This window comes from Lipotes vexillifer, unplaced genomic scaffold (genome assembly GCF_000442215.2).
Source record: "Lipotes vexillifer unplaced genomic scaffold, Lipotes_vexillifer_v1.1 scaffold76, whole genome shotgun sequence".
In the NCBI taxonomy this organism is placed as follows: domain Eukaryota; kingdom Metazoa; phylum Chordata; class Mammalia; order Artiodactyla; family Lipotidae; genus Lipotes; species Lipotes vexillifer.
In genome coordinates, this window is record NW_006773751.1 from 2,812,000 (window position 1) to 2,828,035 (window position 16,036).

The following is a 16,036-nucleotide window of genomic DNA, read 5'->3' on the forward strand; positions in this document are numbered from 1 at the left end:
CCAGTACGAGCTAACCTAGCCGGTCTAGTCAATCCAACTCTACACTATCAGGATGAGATGGCCACCCATGACCCGGTCAGGCTGCCCTGAACAAATGGATCAAGGTTACCTAAACTGACTACTCTCGGTGGACCTTTTAACAAGGAGATTTGTATAAGTTACCCTGGCCGCCCAGAGTACCCAGCATTGTTCACCCCGGAGCAGAACCTGGCTTCAGCGTTCAGTCAATTCAGGACTGGCAGTCATTGGCAGGTGCACCCAGTTTACCTCTTCTCCAATTGTGATTGCTAATTCTGCCACCTGGATGACAATAGGATCTGATACATCACCTCTCCCCTCCTACCAGTTTAAGAGCAGTAGGAACACAGGGACTCCTTTCTTTAAGACTGCTCACCACTATATACACACACTAAAAAGGCTCGTTTTTTTCCCTTGTTTCGTTTATTCATTCAAAAAATATTGTGTTTTGTTCTTGGTGCTAGGGTTACAGGAGTGAATATAACAGAAGCCCAGCACTTAGATGCTTATATTTCTAGTGGAAAAGATAACTTTTTTTAAGAACTAAATAAAATAATAGCAGGTAGTGATGTGTTAAGAAGAAAACAAAACAGAGTGGTCAAGAAAGGACTTTTTGAGGAGATGATCTGAACTAAGCCTTAAATGAGGAGGAGCCAGCTATACCAATTATGGGAAAGAAGAGCATTCTAGACCAGGGACATGGGTGCGGAAGTGCTCATGCTGAACAACGTTGGCTTGTTTGAGGAACAGAAGGCCAGGAGGCCTGAAACACCTTGTGTGGAGGGTATGAGACTGAGGTTGGCAAGTTAAGCAGAAGGCTAATCCTGTTGTTTGGATTTTTTGTTTGTTATGTCTTGTCTTGTTTTTTAAGTCAACCTATTTTGTAGAGAATGACTTGCAGGGGGTTAGAAATGGAACAGGGAGAAGCCAGAGAATGATAGGGAGCTATTGGACAAGTCCATGCAATATATGATGGTGACCTGGATTAGGTTGGTTGCTATAGAAACAGAAGTTGAAGGATCTCAGGATATTTTCCTGAGGTGCAGGTGTGAAGAAAGGTGGTAAACAAGGTGACTCCCAGGTGGTTTTCTTAAGCAAGTAGGAGGATGCCATTTAGTTCAAGGGGAAAGATCATTTAATATGACTGGAGGGACCCTGAATGCCTCTGCCCAAACTCCAAGCCTCTCCCACCACTGACCTGAAAGTCTCACATCATTCTCTCCCTGGGATCAAGGCTTGGTTAAATATGAATGCTGGCTTTATCACATTCCAAAAACCACACGTAAGGAACTTGTATTAGTTGCTAGGAATCTAAAAATGAATAAAAACAACTGTCTATTGGGGAGATTGATGATAAGTTAGCCATTTCAAGACAAGTAGGACAAGTATTATAATAAGAAGGGATAATAAAAGTGCCTACCTTGGTGGCAGGGGTTGGGGGGTAGGGAAAGGAAGCTGGGACGAAGTGAGAGAATGGTATGGGCATATATACACTACCAAATGTAAAATAGATAGCTAGTGGGAAGCAGCCACATAGCACAGGGAGATCAGCTCAGTGCTTTGTGACCACCTAGAGGGGTGGGATAGGGAGGGTGGGAGGGAGATGCAAGAGGGAGGGGCTATGGGGATATATGTGTACATATAGCTGATTCACTTTGTTATACAGCAGAAACTAACACACCATTGTAAAGCAATTATACTCCAGTAAAGACATAAAAAAATTAAAATTAAAAAAAAATTTTTTTTAAGTGCCTACCTTACAGGGTCACTGTAAGGATGAAATGAGTCAATGCCTACAGAGCTCCAAGTACAGATGCTGGCATATAGAAGTAGTCAATAAATATCAACAGTTATTTTACACTTTTCTACACTGAGGTTTATCGTTATTTTTGATGTTGTTATCTTCTGGATTCAGTAGGAGCAGATGGAATGATTATCACAGGCTGCTACTCTAGGAGAGGGAAGGTTGGATGGAGGAAGTCTACCTGATTCTAGTTTTCTGAACCAGTAGGAAGAAAGAGAAGTTTAATTGGCAGGCAAGGGAGGAGGGACATTCTAAGCAAAAGAAAAACAAGGTCAAAGGCTAATAAAACAAGAGGGAGCCAGAACTAGAGCCAGAACTATGCAAGAGACTGGAAAGTAGTTGAGTATTGTTGAAGTGTAGGTTACTTACCAAGAAGTGGCAAGAGATAAAGTTGGTGTCAGGGCTTAGGAAATGGGAAAAGAATTTGAAAAAGAATAGATACATGTATAGGGATAACTGAATCACCTTGTTGTACACCTGAAACCAACACATTGTTAATCAACTATACTCCAATATAAAATAAAAACTTAGAGGCTTCCCTGGTGGCGCGGTGGTTGGGAGTCCGCCTGCCGATGCAGGGGACGCCGGTTCGTGCCCCGGTCCGGGAGGATCCCGCATGCCGCGGAGCGGCTGGGCCCGTGAGCCATGGCCGCGGAGCCTGCGCGTCCGGAGCCTGTGCTCCGCAACGGGAGAGGCCACAACAGTGAGAGGCCTGCGCACCGCAAAAAATAAAAAATAAAAAATAAAAAAATAAAAATAAAAACTTAAAAAAAGAAGAAATATGTAGACCATGCTGAGACATTCTGACTCAGACTCCCATAGACAGTGGGGAGCCAGTAAAGGATGTTAAGTAGGGAAGAGTCATGATTTAGGAGACTGTACTGTACTAGAGGAAATGAAACTGAAGGTGGAGAGACCAGTTAGAAGGGCATTACAGTACTATGGATGAGAGATGATAAGTGCCTAAACCAGGGCAGTAGCAAGTGGGGTGGGCATATTTGAGAGAGATTTAAACAGACAATTAACAGAATTAGAGAGTGTTTGGATGTGGTGGTTCAGGATGTATCCAGGATTTTCAGCATCACAGGCTGGGTGGCTGGAGTTAATGCTGACTGAAGTAAGAAACTGCTTCCTGGAGAAGGACAAAGAATAAGCTTTACTCGGGTTAATATTTAAGCTGCACTAGTCCATCTCCAACTGAGACCTAAAGAAACTGAACAAGAAGCAATCAAGATCTGTTTAATTTTACGATAAAAGTAGCTCTAACTTTTTTTGCTGGTTGTGTCAATAATGCATACTTACTGCAGAAAATAAAATCAAGTACAGAAAAGCACAAAGATAAAAGCCATCTAAAGTCCTACCACCCAGGGATGCAGCTAAACTTTGATGTGGGCAAGGAAGAGAACAGTGGCCTGAGCCTGGGGACTGAGCCATATCACAAGAAGACACTGGGGTCTACAGGGAGCCAGAATGGGGCATTGAACAGGAACCAAATCGGGTTTTAAAATACAAACATCTCAATGCTTTTTTTTTTAAGAAAGGTTTTTTTTAAATTTAATTAATTAATTTATTTATTTTATTTTTGGCTGCACTGGGTCTTTGTTGCTGCCTGCTGGCTTTCTCTAGTTGTGGCGAGTGGGGACTACTCTTCATTGTGGTGTGCAAGCTTCTCATTGCAGTGGCTTCTCTTGTTGCGGAGCACGGGCTCTAGGCACGCGGGCTTCAGTAGTTGTGGCTCTCGGGCTCTAGAGCGCAGGCTCAGTAGTTGTGGCACACAGGCTTAGTTGCTCCGTGGCACGTGGGATCTTCCCAGACCAGAGATCGAACCAGTGCCCCCTGCACTGGCAGGCGAATTCTTAACCACTGTTCAGCCAGTGAAGTCCAACATCTCAGTTCTTCAAGGGGTCACATCTCCCTTAATGATACCAAACAAGCAACAAATCTTTATCCCATTTCAAATATGTGTAATTTCTCCATTGGCACTCAGGCGTAGTGAAAACAGACTCATCCGGAGTTAAGGTTTTGTGACTAAGTTAGTACAAGGCAAGAGTGTAAATCAGGACAACCTTGATTGGTATGTCCCTGAAAACTCTTGGAGAGTTGGACTCCTCTCTTTTTTATGTATTCTGGAAGCATCCAGCAAAATATGTAAGAGCCACCTGAAAAATATATTGAATGAGTTAATGAAGGCAACTGAAATATAAGATTGTGGGCAGATCCCAAACTAATGAGAGTTCAGACACAACTTCATTCCTTGTCTTAGTGATTCAGTCATCTTGCATGCTGTCATCACTTGTTTTTCTACAAACAGATTTCTTTATATACAGGGAAGAGTGCCACCTATCCCTGTTAAGTAGGCTGCAGCTTGACCCGATAGACTGCCTCTAGCTCTAAATAGCAAAGTATTACATTTTAGGCACTGCCATAGATGTAATAATAGTTCAGGTAATATACACACGTAGGAAAACACCCTCAAGATTTCCTGAATCACCAGATGATTTTTTTTATCTTACTGGAACTAAGTTGGTTTAAATCTAAAGAAGATTCTGGTCAGTTAAGACGATATGGTAAGACCTAGAGAAACCACTAAGAAAATAACTCCAAAAAATATAGGGAAAAAATCATTAAAGAAATTTAAATGTTACACTAAGGAATATTCAATTAAAGAAAAAAAGAGTAAAGTAGGAAGAGATGAACAAAAAAGACATGAGACACAGAAAACAAAAATTATAATGGCAGACATAAATTCAACTATATTGATAATAATAACATTGTGTGAATGAATTGAACAGAATACATTAATAAGCAAAATCCATCTATATGCTACCTATAGGAGCAGTTTAGATTCAAAGATACACAGAGTTTGAAATTAAAAGAATGGAAAAACATGAATCATTCAAAAAGCAATCATAAGAAAGCTGGAGTGGCTATATTAATATCGGATAAAATAGACTTTACAGTAAAAATATTCAAGTGGTGCAACCACTTTGCAAAACAGCCTAGCAGTTCAGCATATAATTGTCATATGACCCAGCAATTCCACTCCTAGGTATATATCCAAGAGAAACATTTGTCCACACAAAAACTTGTGCAAAGTATTCATAGCAGCATTATTCACAATAACCAAAAAGTGGAAACAAACTAAATGCTTATCAACCAATGAATGAATAAATAAAACATAGTATATCCATGTAATTGAATATGATTCATCCATAAACAGAAATGAAGTACTGATGTATGTTTCAACGTGGATAAAACTTGAAAATATTATGCTAAGGGGAAATAAGACTGTCATAGAAGACCACATATCATATGATTCCATCCATATGGAACATCCAGGATAGGTAAATCTGTAGAGACAGAAAGAACTTTGGTAATTACCCAGAGCTGGGAGAATTGAGTGGAAACTGGGAGTGACTGCTAAGAGATACAGTTTCTTTTGGGGGTGATGGAAGTGTTCTAAGATTGATTGTAGTGATGGTTGTGCAACTCTGTGACTACACTAAAAACTATTGAATTGTACACTTTAAATGTGTGAATTTTATGGTATGTGAATTGTATCTAAATAAAGTAATTTTTAAATACAGAAAAAACTAATATAGAGGTCAGATTGGTGGTTACCTTTTGCCAAGCTATCAGTTAAGAGAAGGCATGAGGGAGCCTGCTGCTGTGTTAGAAATATTCAGTGTCTTGATCTGGGTGGTGATTACATGGATGTTCACAAATGTAAAAGTTCTTCTAACTATATACTTAAGTCTTTGTACTTCACTACATGTAATACATCAGACAAAAAGAAAAACATTTTTAAATGCCAGTTTTATTTAAATAATATGACTTAAAATATTGATATTCATTAATTATATTTTATTTTTCCATTTAACATAATATTTTATAAATGAAATAACTTTTAAAACATATATTAAAATAATTTTTATTTTACATATACTTTCCTAATGAAAATATATTCAACACATTCAATTTTTGTACACTTTAAATTCTACTACATTTTGTATACTAATACTTTGAATCATTACTTTAGATAGTGCACAAAAAATGAAAATCTTAATGATAACATAATTAATGATTTTGTTGATGATGGCAAGATAAAAGTGATGAAATAAATACATGATAATATATGAATTACATGTTTTAATTTTATTCCCCATCCAAATATCATTGGATCATCAGCCCAAAATCTAGACACATGCAATAATATTTAAATTGTAATATTTGACATTTTACTTCTCTTTCAGTCATACAAAAGTTATAGCTTTAGATATATTTTCCCATTTGATTTTTATAAAGGTTTGTTTGTTGATATAAGAAGATATATTTTCTTTGATAGTCCTGTGTGAACTTGATTTATAACTTTTAAAGACTTAAACATAAGGCATGTGGGCCTCAATTTATTCTTTGGTTCTCAATCCCACAAATGTTATGGGTGGGCCTACAAATAGCATGTGTGACCTGCCTTATTTACAGTTATCTATATACTTTTTAACCACCTACTTCAACTTCCTGTATACACACACAAACACAAACATACACACATACACACACACAAAATTCTCTGTTGTTCCTGAAGAACAGAGATGGTCTTACCCATTCTTGATTCCCCTGTGTAGTGTGTAACACAGTAAGTATAGGAAACAATTAATAGGTTTTGAATTTAACTGAATCACATACATAGGAAGTGGGAGGTACACCTCAAGAGATTTTTTGAGAAATCATAGATTTAAGAAATCCAAAAATAGACAGGAGTGATAGGTGTGAAGAGTCAAGACTTTTGCCTTCAAGACATCAAAAGCATACGCAATAGAGAGCAAGTTTACCCAGTTTGCTTCACTAATGTACATCCTTTGGCACGATGAACAATCTATGGAGGTGAGAGGTTCACTGACTCGGAGTCGGGCTGGGCAATGTGTGGTAATGAGACATGCCTTTCGGTATATTGTTTTAGAAGAAGACGTAGGAGCACATTAAACTTCATACTCAGGGATGAAAAGCCACTCTCTGGAACTATATAAGATCCTCTATGCAATGTTCTAACAGTCCACCTTTAATTTCCACTGGAATCTAACTCTGCAGAAATTACCAGTAAAAGTTCAAGAAATAATTGTGGTGGTTTTAGCAATATAGTAAATAGCCATCTGTTAGAAATTTGACTAAGATTCCCTAATAGGTTGTCAGGGCTGAATGAATTTTAAATAACAAAAATAATGTCAAGCAACAATTAATTTCACCAAACTGCTATCAGCTGGAAGCAATCGCCCTTATTGGCTGAGTTTGTACAGTTGCAGAGTCAGCATGAAACAATGGATCCAGGTCTTCATATTTTAGGTCATAAGGCAGACTTGCACAAATGTTAGAGGATTGTTTCCCTTCTGTAGGAACACAGAATGTAGATCAAATCGTCCTGGTTCTGGACAAGAACAAGTTGGCTTTTTACCTCCTCTATTTTACCAAGTAAATTTTGTGACTTGAAAGGTTTGGCAGGAGCCAAAGCATGAAGTCAGAAGATACAGGATGTGTTCAGGAAATAATGAGTAATCAAGTTGGCCAGGAGACTCAGAGCTTCTCAAAACTTTTCTGCCAAAATATCTCCTTACAGAGAAAGAATAAACTCAAATGTCCCATTCATCAAGAAATTTAAGCGTTTGTCCCCATATCCCCACTCAATGTCTTTGAAATCTCATGTTTTAGCTTTAAAATCAATGCAAACTTTGCATACCAGTCTATCATATCAATGGTGCTATGTAAAAATAATGTTTCAGATGTCTATTATCAGAGGAGAAAACAAGTTTCCTATTTCTAAACTTGGCTAATATACTTTTTTGGGAAAGGAGGTTCATTATACATGTGGCAAAGCCCTTTATATAAATACATATTTTTTGAATTTTGTGAGAATTGTCACGAATATATACATATATTTTAAATATTATTATTAAACTGTTCTGTTTTCAAACCTAATTCAAATTCAAAACCTAATAAACAGTTTATTATTAAACTGAACAGTAAGTAACTACCACTCAGCTTAAGAAATAAAACAGCCCAGAACCTTAAAGCTCCCAGTATACCCCTCCCAGACTATTCTCCTTCTGCTTGTTTTCCCCCCAGGAAACCACTATCCTGAATTTTATGTTACTCATTCCTTTGCTTTTCTCTATAATTTACTAGTTTACCACAAATATAGATATTCCTAAACAATATAACATAAAGTAGCATAAATAGCTTTACTTATTTGTGACCTTGATATAAATGATATATATATTCTACAATTTGCCTTTTCAGTTCCACATTGTTTTTGTAATTCTTTCATATCAATATGTGTGGTTAGAGTTCATTCACTTTCACTTATGAAGAATATTACTGTATATTTATCCATTCCAGTGTTGCTGGACATGTTGTTTTCAGTTTTTTGTAATTACAAAGTGTTGTGTCTCCAGATGCATATGTGAAGGAATTTCTGTAAGGTAAATATCCAGGAGTGAAGTAAATTTTAGTAAGTAGTGCCTATGGCACATAATATTTTCTAAAGATAGCAGCAAAAATATCTTCCATCCAAATGCTTTTTCTACAATGTGACTTTGACATATCTCCCATCAAGACGTGGAGTCTATGTGCCCTTTCTTTGATAGTGGGTAAGCTTTTGTAACTTTAAATCAATAGAGAATGGCGGAAGTTACTCTGTGTGACTTTTAAAGCTAGTTTATAAAGGGCCATACACCTTCTATTTTGTTAGCTCAAATACTTGCTCCTAAAAGATTTTAGCTTCCTTATAAGGACTCTGACCAACCAGAGGCCGGAGGCCACCATGCTATGAGCTCAGTCTAGCGGCCCAAGTGGAGAGGTCCCAAGGAGGGACGCTGAGACAATATGAAGAATGATTCCAGCCAGTTCCTAGTGGCCCCAACTCCCAGATGACCCACTGGAACTGAATGAATGATTCCAGAGCTGCCCAGCCAAGCCCCTTCCAATTTGCTGACCCACAGAAACTGGAATGTTATTTTAAGTCACTAAATTTGGGGTGGCTTGTATGCAGCAATAGAACACCAGAAAAATACCAAATTGTCTTCCAAAATGGTTGTACCAACTTTCGCTGGTAGTGAATGCGAGTACCTGTTGTTCTACATCTTCATCACCCTTTATATTGTACTTGTACGGTACACATGATATGAAATATGATTATAGTTTTAGATTGAATTTCTCTGATTACTAGGGACTTTGAGCATTTTCATATATTTAGTGGCCATTTGTGTTTTTTCTTTCATAACATCAAGGCTTTTGCTTGTATTTCCATTAGATTTTCTCTGTAGAATTTAAAAATATTATGAGTACTAATACTTTGTCAGTTATATACATTACAAGTCTCTTCTAGGTTGTTTATTGCATTTTCCACTCTTTTTATAGTGTATTTTGAGGGACAGAAAGTAGCAATATTTTCTTTTATGGTTTCACCTTTCTCTGTCTTAAATTCTTTCACCATGGGATCACAAAGAAGGTTTTCTGTGCTTTATTTTAGAAGTTTTACAAGTTTTGTTTTTCATATTTGAGTCTTTAATCATCCACTTGGAATTTATTTTTGTTTGATACGAGGAAAAAACTTTAAATAGGTCCAATTGAGCATCTTTTCTCAACTGAAAACTCTATTGTATGTCAAGTTCCCAAAGCACGGTCTGTTTCTGTGCTTTCTTGTCAGTTCCATAGACTTATTAATCTTTTTGTCAATACCATATTGTTTCAATAATTACAACTGAATGTTAAGATTTTTTTCAATCTAGTAGGGCATGACCCTCTTGCCTGATTTTTCTTATTCAAGAATAGGCTATATCTTGCTATTTATTTAGTCTTCCTTAATGTCTTTCAATAAGATTTTATAAATTTCTCCACTAAGATCTTGTACATTTTTTCCAGATTATTTAACAGTTTTTGTTGCTACAGTAAGGCTATCATTTTTAAATAAATGTTCTTTTTTGCTGCTGGTATAATCTTATATCTAGAAGTTTTACTAACTGCTCTCATTAACTGTTCATAGATTCTTTCTCAGTTTTTCATGTAGGAATCATATCATCACCAAAGAATTACAGAGCCATGTCTTCCTTTCAAATTCTTTCCTTGTCTTGCCTTATTACACTGGCTAAGGCCTGTAATACAATGGTGAGTAGAGTGGGGAAAGTGGGCATTTCTGTCTTTTTCCTGGTTTGAAAGAGAATGCTTTTAATGTTTTGCCATTAAACATGATGATTAGGGTATTTTGAAACTAGCCTTTATTAGATTTAGAAGTCTGATTGTATTACTAAATTACAAAAAGCATATTTTTTATACATCCAGATAATAATTACATGGTTACTGTTATGTGGTACCTCATCTCCAAGATGGCCCCAAATGATTCTCACCTGCTGGTACTCAGAGTCTTAGGTAATTCCGCTCATATTGTACCAGAGTAGATCTGTGTAATCAACAGAACATGTCAGAGTGATAAAATGTCATTAGATTAGATTATAAAAGATATTATGGCGTAAGGTTACAAAGGATCATAAGAAACTATGAACAATTATATGCCAATAAAATGGACAGTCTAGAAGAAATGGACAAATCCATAGAAATGTACAATCTCCCAAGACTTAACCAGGAAGAAATAGAAAATATGAACAGATCAATCACAAGTACTGACATTGAAACTGTGATTTTAAAACTCCCAACAAACAGAAGTCCAGGATCAGATGGCTTCACAGGCGAATTCTATCAAACATTTAGAGAAGAGTTAACATTTGTCCTTCTCAAACTATTCCAGAAAATTGCAGAGGAAGGAACACTTCCAAACTCATTCTACAAGGCCACCCTGATAGCAAAACCAGACAAAGATATCACACATACACACAAAAATTACAGGCCTGGGCTTCCCTGGTGGCGCAGTGGTTGAGAGTCCGCCTGCCGATGCAGGGGACACGGGTTCGTGCCCTGGTCCGGGAAGATGCCACATGCCGCGGAACGGCTAGGCCTGTGAGCCATGGCCGCTGAGCCTGTGCATCCGGAGCCTGTGCTCCGCAACGGGAGAGGCCACAACAGTGAGAGGCCCACGTACCACAAAAAATAAATAAATAAATAAAAATTACAGGCCAATATCACTGATGAACATAGATGCAAAAATCCTCAGCAAAGTATTAGCAAACTGAATCCAACAATACATGAAAGGGATCATACACCAGGATCAAGGGGGATTTATCCTAGGGATGCAAGGATGGTTCAGTATCCACAAATCAATCAATGTGATATACCATATTAAAAAATTAAAGAATAAAAACCATATGATCATCTCAATAGATGCAGAAAAAGCTTTTGACAAAATTCAACATCAGTTTATGATAAAAACTCTCATCAAAGTGGTTATAGAGGGAACATACATCAACATAATAAAGACTATGTATGATAAACCCACAGTTAACATACTCAATGGTGAAAGCTAAAAGCATTTCCCCTAAGATCATCCTTGTTCCACAAGACAAGGTTGCCCACTCTCACCACTTTTATTCAATACAGTTTTGGAAGTCCTAACCACAGTAATTATACTAAAAAAAGAAAAGGAATCAAAATGGAAAAAGAGGAATAAAAATGTTATTGTTTGAAATGATATGATACTACACTTAGAACATCCTAATGACCCCACCAAAATACTACTAGAGCTCTTTAATGAATTTGGTGAAGTTGTAGGACACAAAATTAATATACAGAAATCTGTTGCTTTTCTATACAGTAAGAACTAACTAATGGAGATTGAGAAACAATCCCATTTACCATAGCATCAAAAAGAATAAAATACCTAGGAATAAACCTACCCAAGGAGGCAAAAGACCTGTATTCAGAAAACTATAAGACACTGATGAAAGAAATAGAAGATGACACAAGCAGAAAGAAAGATACACTGGGTTCACAGACTGGAAGATTTAATATTGTTAAAATGATCGTACTACCCAAGGCAATCTACAGATTCAATGCAATCTCTATCAAAATACCAAAGGCATTTAAAATTATTTATTTATTTATTTATTTATGGCTGTGTTGGGTCTTCGTTGCTACACATGGGCTTTCTCTAGTTGCGTTGAGCGAGGGCTACTCTTTGTTGCAGTGCACGGGCTTCTCAATGCGGTGGCTTCTCTTGTTGTGGAGCACAGGCTCTAAGCTTGTGGGCTTCAGTAGTTGTGGCCTGTGGGCTCAGTAGTTGTGGGGCATGGGCTCAAGAGTGCAGGCTCAGTGGTTGTGGCACACAGGCTTAGTTGCTCCATGGCATGTGGGATCTTCCCGGACCAGGGATAGAACCCATGTCCCCTGCATTGGTAGGCGGATTCTTACCTTTTTTTTTTTCTTTTCTTTGTGGTACGTGGGCCTCTCACTGTTGTGGCTTCTCCCGTTGCAGAGCACAGGCTCCGGACGCACAGGCTCAGTGGCCATGGCTCATGGGCCCAGCCGCTCCGCGGCATGTGGGATCTTCCCGGACCAGGGCACGAACCCGCATCCCCTGCATTGGCAGGCGGACTCTCAACCACTGTGCCACCAGGGAAGCCCGGTAGGTGGATTCTTAACCACTGTGCCAAAGACATTTTTAACAGAACTAAACAAATAATTTTAAAGTTCGTATGGAAACACAAAAGACCCCAAATAGCAAAAACAATCTTGAGAAAGAAGAACGGAGCTGGAGGAATCCCTGACTTGAAACTATACTACAAAACTACAGTAATCAAAACAGTATGGCGGGGGTGTGTGGCAGGATGAATTGGGAGATTGGGATTGACATATATACACTAATATGTATTAAACAGATAACTAATAAGAACCTGCTGTATTAAAAAGTAAATAAATAAAGTAAAATTCAAAGAAAAACAGTATGGCAGGATTTCCCTGGTGGCGCAGAGGTTAAGAATCCACCTGCCAATGCAGGGGACACAGGTTCGATCCCTGGTCCAGGAAGATCTCTCATGCTGCAGAGCAACTAAGCCCGTGTGCCACAACGACAGAGCCTGCGCTCTAGGGCCTGCATGCCTCAACTACTGAGCCCACGTGCTGCAACTACTGAAGACCACGTGCCTAGAGCCCTTGCTCCACAACAAAAGAAGCCACCACAACGTGAAGCCCATGCACCGCAATGAAGAGTAGGCCCCACTCACTGCAACTAGAGAAATCCTGTGCACGGCAACGAAGAAGCAACGCAGTCAAAAAAAAAAAAACCCAAAAAAATCCATTATGGCACTGGCACAAAAACAAACACATAAATCAGTGGAACAGAATAGAGGGCCAGAAATAAATTCACATGCTATGGTCAATTAATCTATGACAAAAGAGGCAAGAATATACAATGGGGAAAAGACGTCTAATCTCTCCAATAAGTGGTTCTGGGAAAACTGGACAGCTACATGTAAATGAATGAAATTAGAACATTTTCTCATACCATATACAAAAATAAACTCAAAATGGATTAAAGACCTAAATGCAAGACCTGAAGCCATAAAACTCCTAGAAGAGAACATAGGCAGAATATTCTTTGATGTAAATTGTAGCCATATTTTTTTAGATCTGCCTCCTAAGACAAAGGAAACAAAAGCAAAAATAAACAAACGGAACCTAATTAAGCTTAAAAGCTTTTGCACAGCAAAGGAAACCATTGACAAAATTAAAAAAGGATCTACTGAATGGGAGAAAATATTTGCAAATGATATGACAAATAAGGGGTTAATATCATATATATACGTATACATATATACACACACATAGACACACGGACACAGCTCATACAACTCAATAACAAAAAATGAACAACCTGATTAAAAAATGGCCAGAAGACTTAAATAGACATTTTTCAAAGAAGACATACAGATGGCCAACAGGCACATGAAAAGATGCCCAACATCACTAATCATCAGAAAAATGCAAATCAAAACTACAATGAGATATCATTTCACACCTGGCAGAATGGCTATCATCAAAAAGACCACAGGCAGCTTCCTATTGCTGGAGGAGAAAAGTGCCCCGGATGCTTTCAGGACTCTTGGTCTTTTGGAAGCGACCCAAATCGAGTGAGGGAAGAGGGAGGAAAATCCCCTGGATCCCTGCAGGGTTAATTTATTCAAAAAGGAAATAAGAGAAAAATACTCAACATGCAAAAGTCTTGTGAAGAAAATGAAGGAAAAGCACCGAACATGCCAAAGGCTGAGGAAGACCGCCCTATGGAAGCTGTACCACAGGAGGCAGAAAGAAATCCTCAACCTTCTGGAGAAGGTGTAAGCCAGGAAGCAGAAGGAAACCTTAGAGGAGGGCTGACTCAGCCTGGTCAGGGATATAAAGAGGACACTCCGGTTAGGCATTTGGACCCAGAAGAAATGATAAGAGGAGTAGATGAGTTGGAAAGGCTTAGGGAAGAGATAAGAAGAGTAAGAAACACGTTTGTGATGGTGCATTGGAAACAAAGACATTCACGCAGCCGTCCTCATCCTGTGTGCTTTAGGCCTTGAATTCTTTTTTTATTTTTTGTCTGATATTAAAATCTGGCACTTGCTTTCTTTCTGTTAGCATTTTCTGATGTATCTTTGACTTTTGTTTTATTTTTAATCATCTGGTAGAGTTTTGCTTTAGGTAGTGTCCTTATTACCAGCATCTGGATTTTGTATTTTGACACATTCTCCAGGTCTGTTTTTCAATTGGGAAGTTTCACACATATGCATGAAAATATGTTCATTCCATATTGTAAAGTAAAACATAACAGGTTACAAAGTAGCATATTTAGTATCAGCTCACATATGTAGGAGAAAATCTCAAATTGCGTGTGTGTGCATGTGCGTGTGTATACATAGATACATATATCAAAAATTTAACTGTGCTTATTTCTGTGTGGTGTGAGTTTTTTCTTTTTGCTCATATGTATTTTTTAATGAACACGTCACACATACAAAAAGAATTAAATTTTTTTTTATAATGAGTCAATCAAATAATTTGCAACCAGCTTATAAGGGCAATGGGGGCACCTAAATTCTTGATGAAAGAACTATTAAAAAAATGTAAACCTCAAATTACCTCTGGATCTCTTAGCCAGGGGAATAAAACTGGCAGTTATCACAGAAAAAAAAAAAAAAAAAGACCACAAATGACAAATGTGGGTGAGGACAGGGAGAAAAGGGAACACTTGTACACTGCTGGTGGGAATGTAAGTTGGTGCATCCACTAGGGAAAATAATATGGAGGTTCCTCAAAAAACTAAAAATAGAACTACTTTATGATCCAGTAATTCCAGTCCTGGGTATATATCCAAAGAAAATGAAAACATTAACTTGAAAAGATACATGCACCCCAATGTCATAGCAGCATTATTTGCAATAGCCAAGGTATGGGAGCAACCTAAGTGTTCATCAACAGAAAATGGAGAAAGGAGATGTGATATACATGCTCAATGGAATACTATTCAGCCATAAAAAAGAATGAAATTTTGCCATTTGCAACGATATGACTGGACTTGGAGGGTATTATGCTTAGTAAAATAAGTCCGAGAGAGAAAGATAAATACTGTATCTTAATCTAAGAAATGAATGAATATAACAAAAATAAGCAGACACAGATATAGAGAACAAACTAGTGGTTACCAGTGGGGAGAGGGAAGGGTATAGAGATAAGATACGGATAGTGGATTAAGAGGTACAGACTACTATGTATAAAATAAATAAGCTGCAAGGATATACAGCACAAGGAGTATAGCCAATATTTAGTAATAACTATAGGTAGAGTATAATTATAAAATTGTGAATCACTCTGTTGTACACCTGAGGTTAATAATATTGTAAATCAACTGTTCCTCAATAAAAAAAAAAAATTATGGTATAAGTTTAGACATATAGATCAATGGAATAGAAGTGAGAGTCCAGAAAAAAAAACAAACCCTACATTTATGGTAAATTGGTTTTGAGAAGGGTGGCAAGTCACTTAAATGGGGAAAAAATAGTCTTTTTCAACAAATGATGCTGACTCAACTGGACAACCAGATGGAAAAGAATGAATTTAAACATCTACCTCAGATCATGTACAAAAAAGAAAAAAAAACTCAAAATAGAACTAAAACTATAAAACTCTTAGAAAAACAACATAGGCCTAAATCTCTGTGACTTTACATTAGGCAATGATTTCTAAGGTATGACACCCAAAGCACAAGCAACAGTAGAAAAATTAGACAAATTA

At 37.6% G+C, this 16,036-nt stretch overlaps 1 pseudogene across 1 annotated transcript; it reads left to right on the forward strand.

Moving 5' to 3' along the window:
• Positions 1–13,817: 13,817 nt before the first annotated feature.
• Positions 13,818–14,946, forward strand: LOC103074935 (transcription elongation factor A protein-like 8 pseudogene; annotated as a pseudogene). Its single transcript, XR_014368725.1, has one exon. The product of XR_014368725.1 is annotated as a transcription elongation factor A protein-like 8 pseudogene (transcript).
• The last annotated feature ends 1,090 nt before the right edge of the window (positions 14,947–16,036 follow it).